We start from the raw sequence: 8,991 nt of genomic DNA on the forward strand, positions 1-8,991 counted from the left end.
CTCAGGAGACTGAAAAGATTTGGCATAGGTCCACAGATCCTCAAAAAGTTATACAGCTGCACCATCGAGAGCATCCTGGCTGGTTCCATCACCGCCTGGTATGGCAACTACTCGGCCTCCGACCGCAAGGCGCTACAGACGGTAGTGTGGCAGGCCCATTACACCACTGGGGCCAAGCTTCCTGCCTCCCAGGACCTCTATACCAGGCAGTGTCAGAGGTAGGCCCTAAAAATTGCCATAGACTGTTCTCTCGGCAAGCAGTACCGGAGCTTCAAGTCTAGGTCCAAAAGGCTTCTTAACAGCTTCTACCCGCAAACCATAAGACTGCTGAACAGCTAATCAAATGGCTACCAGGACTATTTGCATTGACCCCCCCCCCCCCCCCCCCCTTTGTTACGCTGCTGCTACTCGCTGTTTATTATCTATGCATAGTACCTTTACCCCTACCTACATTACCTCGACTAACCTGTGCCCCCGCACATTGACTTGGTACCGGTACCCCCTGTATATAGCCTCATTATTGTTATTTTATTGTTGCTCTTTTATTTTTTTACTTTAATTTAGTAAATATTTTTCTTAACCAACAATGCAGTTAAGAAAAATACGAGTTAAGTCCTTGTAAGTAAACATTTCACGGTAAGGTCTACTACACTTGTTGTATTTGGCGAATGTGAGAAATAAAATTAGATTTGATTTTGATTTGATATCTCCAGACAGAGTGGACGTTGGTACTGGTCACTGCTGGCCCAGTTTTCACTAATACAGGTCAGTTTTCACTAATACAGAAGTTGTGTCCAGATGGAATGGAGATTGGCTCAGTGAACACATCCAGACAGATGGAGCACTGTGTATCTTCAGAAACATCACTGCTGGAGGCAGGGGCGCAACGTTCACTGGAATTGCATTTTTGTCCCCCCCAGTTTTATAATTGGAATGTGATACAAAATTAGGCAACGGTGTGCTTTAGGACCGTGTGGACACCTCTGAGCGGTCGGGTAGACAGTTTTGAATGTTTATCCGACTGGATAAAAAATAACATATTTATGACCCCCCCACTTCTAAAACCAAAGTTGCGCCCCTGGCTGGAGGAACCCATATCTGGGAATAAAGACACAAGTAGAGCCAACACAAGTCTTCAGGTCTAAGGCAAGGGTACTCATCACATGAGCATATAGACATGAGTATACACTCCCTTACATATTCATTTGGACAGTGAAGATAAAACGTTTAATTTGGCTCTATACTTGTAACGCCCTGGCCATAGAGAGGGTTTTTTGTTCTCTATTTTTGGTTAGGCCAGGGTGTGACATGGGTGGGCGTTCTAGGTTTCTTTTTCTATGTTGGTGGTTTTCTTTGTTTCAGCCGTGTATGGCTCTCAATCAGGAACAGGTGTAGATCGTTGTTGCTGATTGAGAGTCATACATAGGCAGCCTGTTTTTCCTTTGGGGTTTGTGGGTGAATGCTTTCTGTTTAGTTGTAAGTACCTGACAGAACTGTTGGCTGTCATTTTTGTTTAATTTGTAAAGTGTTCATTTTTGCATTAAATTTCAAGATGAACATTTCCTCCGCTGCACCTTGGTCTCATTCTGACGACGGCCGTTACAATACTACAGCATTTTGGATTTGAGATTGAATGTTTTATATGAGGCGACATTACAGAATATCACCTTTTATTTGAGGGCATTTTCATACATATCTGTTTCATCGTAGGGGTCTGTATATACAGTCAGGTCCATAATTATTGGCACCCTTGATAAAGATGAGCAAAAAATACTGTATATAATACATTGAAATAATGAGATATATTGTATGATAAAAAAATTGGGAAATTATATAATTTTGTACTAATACAATTGATCAGAGAAAAAGATTTTGTTTAGAAAGTAATAAAAACATTTCTCAAAAAGATAGGGGTCAAAATTATTGGCACTCCTGTTTTCAATACTCTAGCAACCTGCCCATGCGAGGATAACGACACTCAGCCTTTTACTCAAATGTTTTATGAGATTAGTGAACACATTGGGAAGGATATTAGACCATTCCTTCATAGAGAATCTTTCCAGATCCTTGATATCTTTCTGTTCTCTGCCCACTTCAATTCAAACCATCATGTAGTAACCAAAAAAGTGTTTAACAAATCAAAATATATTTTTTCTTTTTTATTCTTCAAAGTAGTGACCTTTTGCCTTAATGTCAGCTTTGCACACTCTTGGCATTCTCTCAACCAGCTTCATCAGGAATGCTTTTCCAACAGTCTTGAAGGAGTTCCAGCATGTGCTGAGCACTTGTTGGCTGCTTTTACTTCACTCTGCAGTCCAACTCATCCCAAACCATCTCAATTGGGTTGAGGTCAGGTGATTGTGGAGAACAGGTCATCTGATGCAGCACTCCATCACTCTCCTTCTTGGTCAAATAGCCTTTACACAGCCTGGAGGTATGTTGGGTGGGTCATTGTCCTGTTGAAAAACAAACGATAGTTCCACTAAGCGCAAACCAAATGGGATGGCATATCGCTGCAGAATGCTGTGGTAGCCATGCAGGTCAAGTGTGCCTTGAATTCAAAATAAATCACTGACACTGTCACCAGCAAAGCACCATCACACCTCCTCCTCCATGCTTCATGGGGGGAACCACACATGTGGAGATCAACTGTTCACCTGCTCTGCGTCTCACAAAGACACGACGGTTGGAACCAAAAATCGCAAATTTGGACCCATCAGACCAAAGGAAAGATTTCCACCGGTCTAATGCCCATTGCTCATGAATCTTGCCCCAAGCAACTCTCTTATTATTATTTGTGTCCTTAGTAGTGTTTGTTTTTCAGCAATTCGACCAATAAGGCCTGATTCACCCAGTCTCCTCTGAGGAGTTAATGTTGAGATGTGTCTGTTACTTGAACTCTGTGAAGCACTTATTTGGACTGCAATTTCTGAGGCTGGTAACTCTAATGAACTTATCCTCTGCAGCAGAGGTAACTCTGGGTCTTCCTTTCCTGTGGCGGTCCTCATGAGAGCCAGTTTCATCATAGCGCTTGAGGGTTTTTGTGACTGCACTTGAAGAAACTTCCAGATTGACTGATCTTCATGTCTTAAAGTAATGATGGACTGTTGTTTCTCTTTGCTTATTTGAGTTGTTCTTGACATTATATGAACTTATCCCTATTTGGTAAAAGACTATCTTCTGTATATCACCCCTTCCTTGTTACAACACGACTGATTGGCTCAAGCGCAGTAAGAAGGAAAGAAATTCCACAAATTAACTTTTAACAAGGCACACATGTTAATTGAAATACATTCCAGGTGACTACCTCATGAAGCTGGTTGAGAGAATGCCAAAAGTGTGCAAAGCTGTCATCAAGGTAAGGGTGGCTACTTTGAAGAATCTGAAATATAAAACATATTTTGATTTGTTTAACACTTTTTTGTTTACTGCATGATTCCATAAGTGTTATTTCATAGTTTTGATGTCTTCACTATTATTCTACAATGTAGAAAATAGTAAAAAAATAAAGAAAAACCCTTGAATGAGTAGGAGTTCTAAAACTTTTGACCGGTATATATATTACATTAATAAAAACAATCCAGAACAGAAATAGCAGTGGTCCATGAAAGCTTTTCTGAACAGCACTGTCTGTGCCTTTAAAGGAGGACATAGACTCTGCAGCCCTAATAGTGTATGGAGGTGTGTTCCACAGCCACATAGCCGTGCAACTGACAGCCCTGTCACCCATAGTTTTCAGTCTGCAGTGGGGCTGCTGAAGGGAGACAGACCTGGAGGAGCGAAGGGTGCGTATGTGATCGGAGGGTAGAATAAGGTCAGACAGGTACTTGGGTCCAGAGTTGTGGATAGCTTGGTAAGTGTGGACCAGGATTTTGTAGTCGATGAATGAGCATGGGAGCCAGTGTAGGTTGAACAGCACTGGAGTGATGTGCTCACCGGAGGAGGTGTGGGTTAGTGATAAAAGGATTTATATGTCTGAGGTTTTGACTAAAGTATTCCACTCTGAAACTATATAACTTTGTGAAATGTATTAGAATTATAAGACTATAATAATGTGTTAAAAACTATAATCCAATACTGTTTAGGACTAAGACACTGTTACTATTTCAAAATGAACAGGGCATAGTTGATAAGACGACCTTGTGAAAGGAACAGGAAAATGGGCCTCCCTAAGTTAGGGAGGGGAACAACTGCCCGAAAACGGCTAGGCTGGCAAAAGATAAGGAGACAGGTGGTCTGTGTACTGTGAAAAAATACAGCCGCCTAAATCGGGGTGAAGTTCTCTACTGATGTAAGTTCATTTGTGTGTGTGTGTGTGTGGTAATATAAAAGGCTGTGTGCATGGTATGAATTTTAGAGCTCTCGTAAATAAACGTTCTGATCATGGTAGGCTGGGTCTCAGTCTGTTTCTTTCAACCGGAACCTTACACCTTCTGGTATACAAACTGAGTAGTTAAATTGAAGTTCGGTTTAAGAACATTGATAACTCAATTCCCATAACAGTTAGGACACGTGCAGCACAGTTTTGGACACTTGGCAGACAACAAAAAGGGCGTTACAATAGTCCAGACGGGATGAAATAAAGGCGTGGATGACCTGGAAATGTTTCGTAGATGTAAAAATGAGACTGGTCATACTCTTGATGTGGACCTCAAATATCACACCCAGGTAGCGAACCTCAGTGGAGGGGAGGACCTTGACACCATCAATATTGAGGCTGTAAGCTGCTGCTGTTGTTTATGATAGTGTGACTGCCAATCAGGGAAACCTCTGTCTTTTTCCAGTTTAACTGCAGGAAACCCAACTGCATCCATGCTTTGATGACCTGCAGGCAGCTGAGCAGGAGTGCAGTGGTATTGGCAGTGTCAGTGTTTGTCGAGACATACAGCTGTGTGTCGTCAGCATAAAAGTGAAAGCCCAGTCGATGTTTCCTCAAGATGTTTCCCAGTGGCACCATGTAGATACAAAACATTAGTGGCATCAGGACCGAGCCTTGAAGGACCCCCTGTTGGACCACAGCTGTTTCTGACCTACTGTACTAGGACTGATGGCTATAAAGATAGGAGATAGGACCTGAACCAGTCCTGGACAGTGTCTGACAGACCCAGGAGCTTCTCCATGCGGTCCAGCAGGAAGACGTGGCTGACCGTGTCGAATGCTCCACTGAGGTCCAGTAGTACAGCATGTATGTAGTATGACTTTGGTCAGCCTATACATCATTTGTGAAATATTTATGTAGTGCTTATAAGGACTTTGCCATAAAGCCTTTAGGTAGTGGTAGTTTGTTTAAAGTGTGACTCAAGTTTAGATTTGGCTCATTTACATTTGTAATAAACCATGCAAAGTGTTTTAGTGTTGTGTAGAAACGGTGGCCTCACCCAAAGTGGTTTGTCACATTGAATTATGGGGAGGGGGTGATGTACTGTAGACAAGGGTTGTGTACCAAATGGAACCCTATTCCCTACAAAGTGCACTACTTTTGACCAAGGCCCATAGGGCTCTGGTCAAAAGTTGTGCTCTATACAGGGATTAAGGTGCCATTTAACACGCAGACTAGCTTTGGTACTTGCTTATTGTCGTTTTCTTTGGTCTGTTCAGGTATTATAGATCCACCAATTACATTTTTTCTCAAATAGAGGTGGATTCCGAAACTGATTAGGCGAATGGAAATACAAATCCTCCTGTTTTTGAGGACATTATATTGTATGGACTCTAATCACAAACAAATTTGCAAATATGCAACGGAACTGAAATGTGAATTGCTCTATTTGGACTGGTTTTACTATGACTTGCTTGCTGATGCAAAGTTTGCATCTGTTTTTTCAAAAGGGAATAAAAAATGACACTGAGAGCAACAGGGTGAACAGCAGATAAAGAGTGATGCCAGACATGAGCATCGGTGCGCTGACGCTGCTGCAATGTGATAGCTGTCAGGTGCATTGATTGGTTCCCTCAAACTTTTTCCCCCCTGGGGGGTTGAGACCACTTGCTGTTTGGATATACTGTATTTTTTGGTTGTTGTAACATTTCATGGTCAGATGCCATGAAAATAGAGCTCTTTGGCCATGCACGCTAGTGGTGGGTTTGGCGTTGAAAAACAGAAGCATATGCAGAAAAGTACCTCATAACTACGGTAAAATATGGTGGTGGATTTTTGATGTTATGGGGATATTTTGCTTTCACTGTTCGTAGGGCCCTTGTTAAGGTCAACGGCATAATGAACTTGACCAAGTACCAGGACATTTTTGACAAAAACCTGGTTGCCTCTGCCAGGAGGCTGACACTTGGCCACAAGTGGATCTTACAGCAAGACAATAACCCAAAGCACTAATCAAAATTTACAAAGAAATTGTTTAATTGGTACAAAATCAACATTTTGCAATTGTCACACCCTGACCTGAGAGAGCCGTTATTCTCTGTTTGGTTAGGTCAGGGTGTGACATGGGGTGGGCATTCTATGTGTTGTATGTCTATGTTGGTTTTTCTTTGATTGGCCTAGTATGGTTTCCAATCAGAGCCAGCTGTCTATTGTTGTCTCTGATTGGGAATCATACTTAGGCAGCCCTTTTTCCCTCCTTCTGTGTGGGATCTTGTCTTTGTTTGGTTGCATGTATTTTTGCACTACAAAACTTTTCATTCGTTGTGTTGTTTATTGTTTTTTGCTGGTTCACCTTTAAAATAAAAGATGATGAACCCAACTCACGCTGTGCCTTGGTCTACCTTTAACGACGAACGTCACAGCAATGGCCATCTCAGTCTCCAGACTTGAACCCCATTGAAAACCTGTGGTTTGAATTGAAGAGGGCAGTCCATAAGAGCAGACTAAGGATATTAAGGATCTGGAGAAATTCTGTATGGAGGAATGGTCTTTTCCAATCTCATAAAACATAGAAAAAGGTTTGTTGTTGTTATCCTGGCAATGGGAGGGTGCTAGAGTATTGAAAACTGGGGTGCCAATAATTCTGAGAAGTATCTGTTTAGATGTTTTTGTATTACTTGTTAAACAAAGTCTCTTTCTCTGAACAATTGTGTTAGTATAAAATAATATAATTTCCCCATTCTTTTTCAGTGTACAATATAGCTCAGTATTTGTTATTTATACAATATTTTTGCTCATCTTTATCAAGGGTGCCAATAATTATGGACCTGACTGTATATACATGTATTTAATATGGCCTGCCACATCATGGCTTCAAACTGTAACCAGTGCCTGCAACCTGGTTCAGGTTATCTCTCAACCTACCAGGGTATTTACAAACAGCACAGGAAATAAATTATCCGCATGTATTTACTAATTCTCCAGAAATCTGCTCTTAAACAGTATCCACATCCATTAGATGTAGTGATCATAATATAAACTCAGCAAAAAAAGAAACGTCCCTTTTTCAGGACCCTGTCTTTCAAAGATAACTCGTAAAAGATCTTCATTGTAAAGGGTTTAACCTGTTGGGGCTAGGGGGCAGTATTTGCACGGCCGGATAAAAAATGTACCCGATTTAAACTGGTTACTACTCTTGCCCAGAAACGAGAATACGCATATAATTAGTAGATTTGGATAGAAAACACTCAAAAGAGTTTCAACAACTGTTTGAATGGTGTCTGTGAGTATAACAGAACTCATATGGCAGGCCAAAACCTGAGAAGATTCCATACAGGAAGTGCCCTGAGCTATGTACTCAGAATATTGCAAAATGTGCTTTTGCCGAAAAGCTATTTTAAAATCTGACACCGCGATTGCATAAAGGAGTTCTGTATCTATAATTCTTAAAATAATTGTTTTTTTTTTGTCAACGTTTATCATAAGTAATTTAGTAAATTCACCGGAAGTTTTCGGTGGGTATGCTAGTTCTGAACATCACATGCTAATGTAAAAAGCTGTTTTTTGATATAAATATGAACTTGATTGAACAAAACATGCATGTATTGTATAACATAATGTCCTAGGAGTGTTATCTGATGAAGATCATCAAAGGTTAGCGCTGCATTTAGCTGTGGTTTTGTTTTTGTGACATATATGCTTGCTTTGAAAATGGCTGTGTGATTATTTCTGGCTGGGTACTCTCCTGACATAATCTAATGTTTTGCTTTCGTTGTAAAGCCTTTTTGAAATCGGACAATGTGGTTAGATTAACGAGAGTCTTGTCTTTAAAATGGTGTAAAATAGTCATATGTTTGAGAAGTTGAAGCTATAGCATTTTTGAGGTATTTGTATTTCGCGCCATGCGATTCCACTGGCTGTTGACTAGGGTGGGACGCAAGCATCCCACCTCGCCCAGACAGGTTAGACACTGTTTCCAATGCTTGTTCAATGAACCAAAAACAATTAATGAACATGCACCTGTGGAACGGTCGTTAAGACACTAACAGCTTACAGACGGTAGGCAATTAAGGTCACAATTATGAAAACTTAGGACACTAGAGGCCTTTCTACTGACTCTGAAAAACACCAAAAGAAAGATGCCCAGGGTCCCTGCTCATCTGCGTGAACGTGCCTTAGGCATGCTGAGGAGGCATGACAACTGCAGATGTGGCCAGGGCAATAAATTGCATTGTCTGTACTGTGAGACGCCTAAGACAGTGCTACAAGGAGACAGGACAGAACATCATACCTGCGGGACAGGTACAGGATGGCAACAACAACTACCGGAGTTACACCAGGAATGCACAATCCCTCCATCAGTGCTCAGACTGTCCGCAATAGGCTGAGAGAGGCTGGACTGAGGGCTTGTAGGCCTGTTGTACAAGAGGTCCTCACCAGACATCACCGGAAACAACGTTGCCTATGGGCACAAACCCACCCTCGCTGGACCAGACAGGACTAGCAAAAAGTGCTCTTCACTGATGATTCGCGGTTTTGTCTCACCAGGGGTGATGGTCGGATTTGTGTTTATCGTCGAAGGAATGAGCGTTACACCGAGGCCTGTACTCTGAAGCGGGATCGATTTGGAGGTGGAGGGTCCGTCATAGTCTGGGGCGGTGTGTCAAAGCATC

This window comes from Salmo trutta, chromosome 21, assembly GCF_901001165.1.
Source record: "Salmo trutta chromosome 21, fSalTru1.1, whole genome shotgun sequence".
Lineage (NCBI taxonomy): Eukaryota > Metazoa > Chordata > Actinopteri > Salmoniformes > Salmonidae > Salmo > Salmo trutta.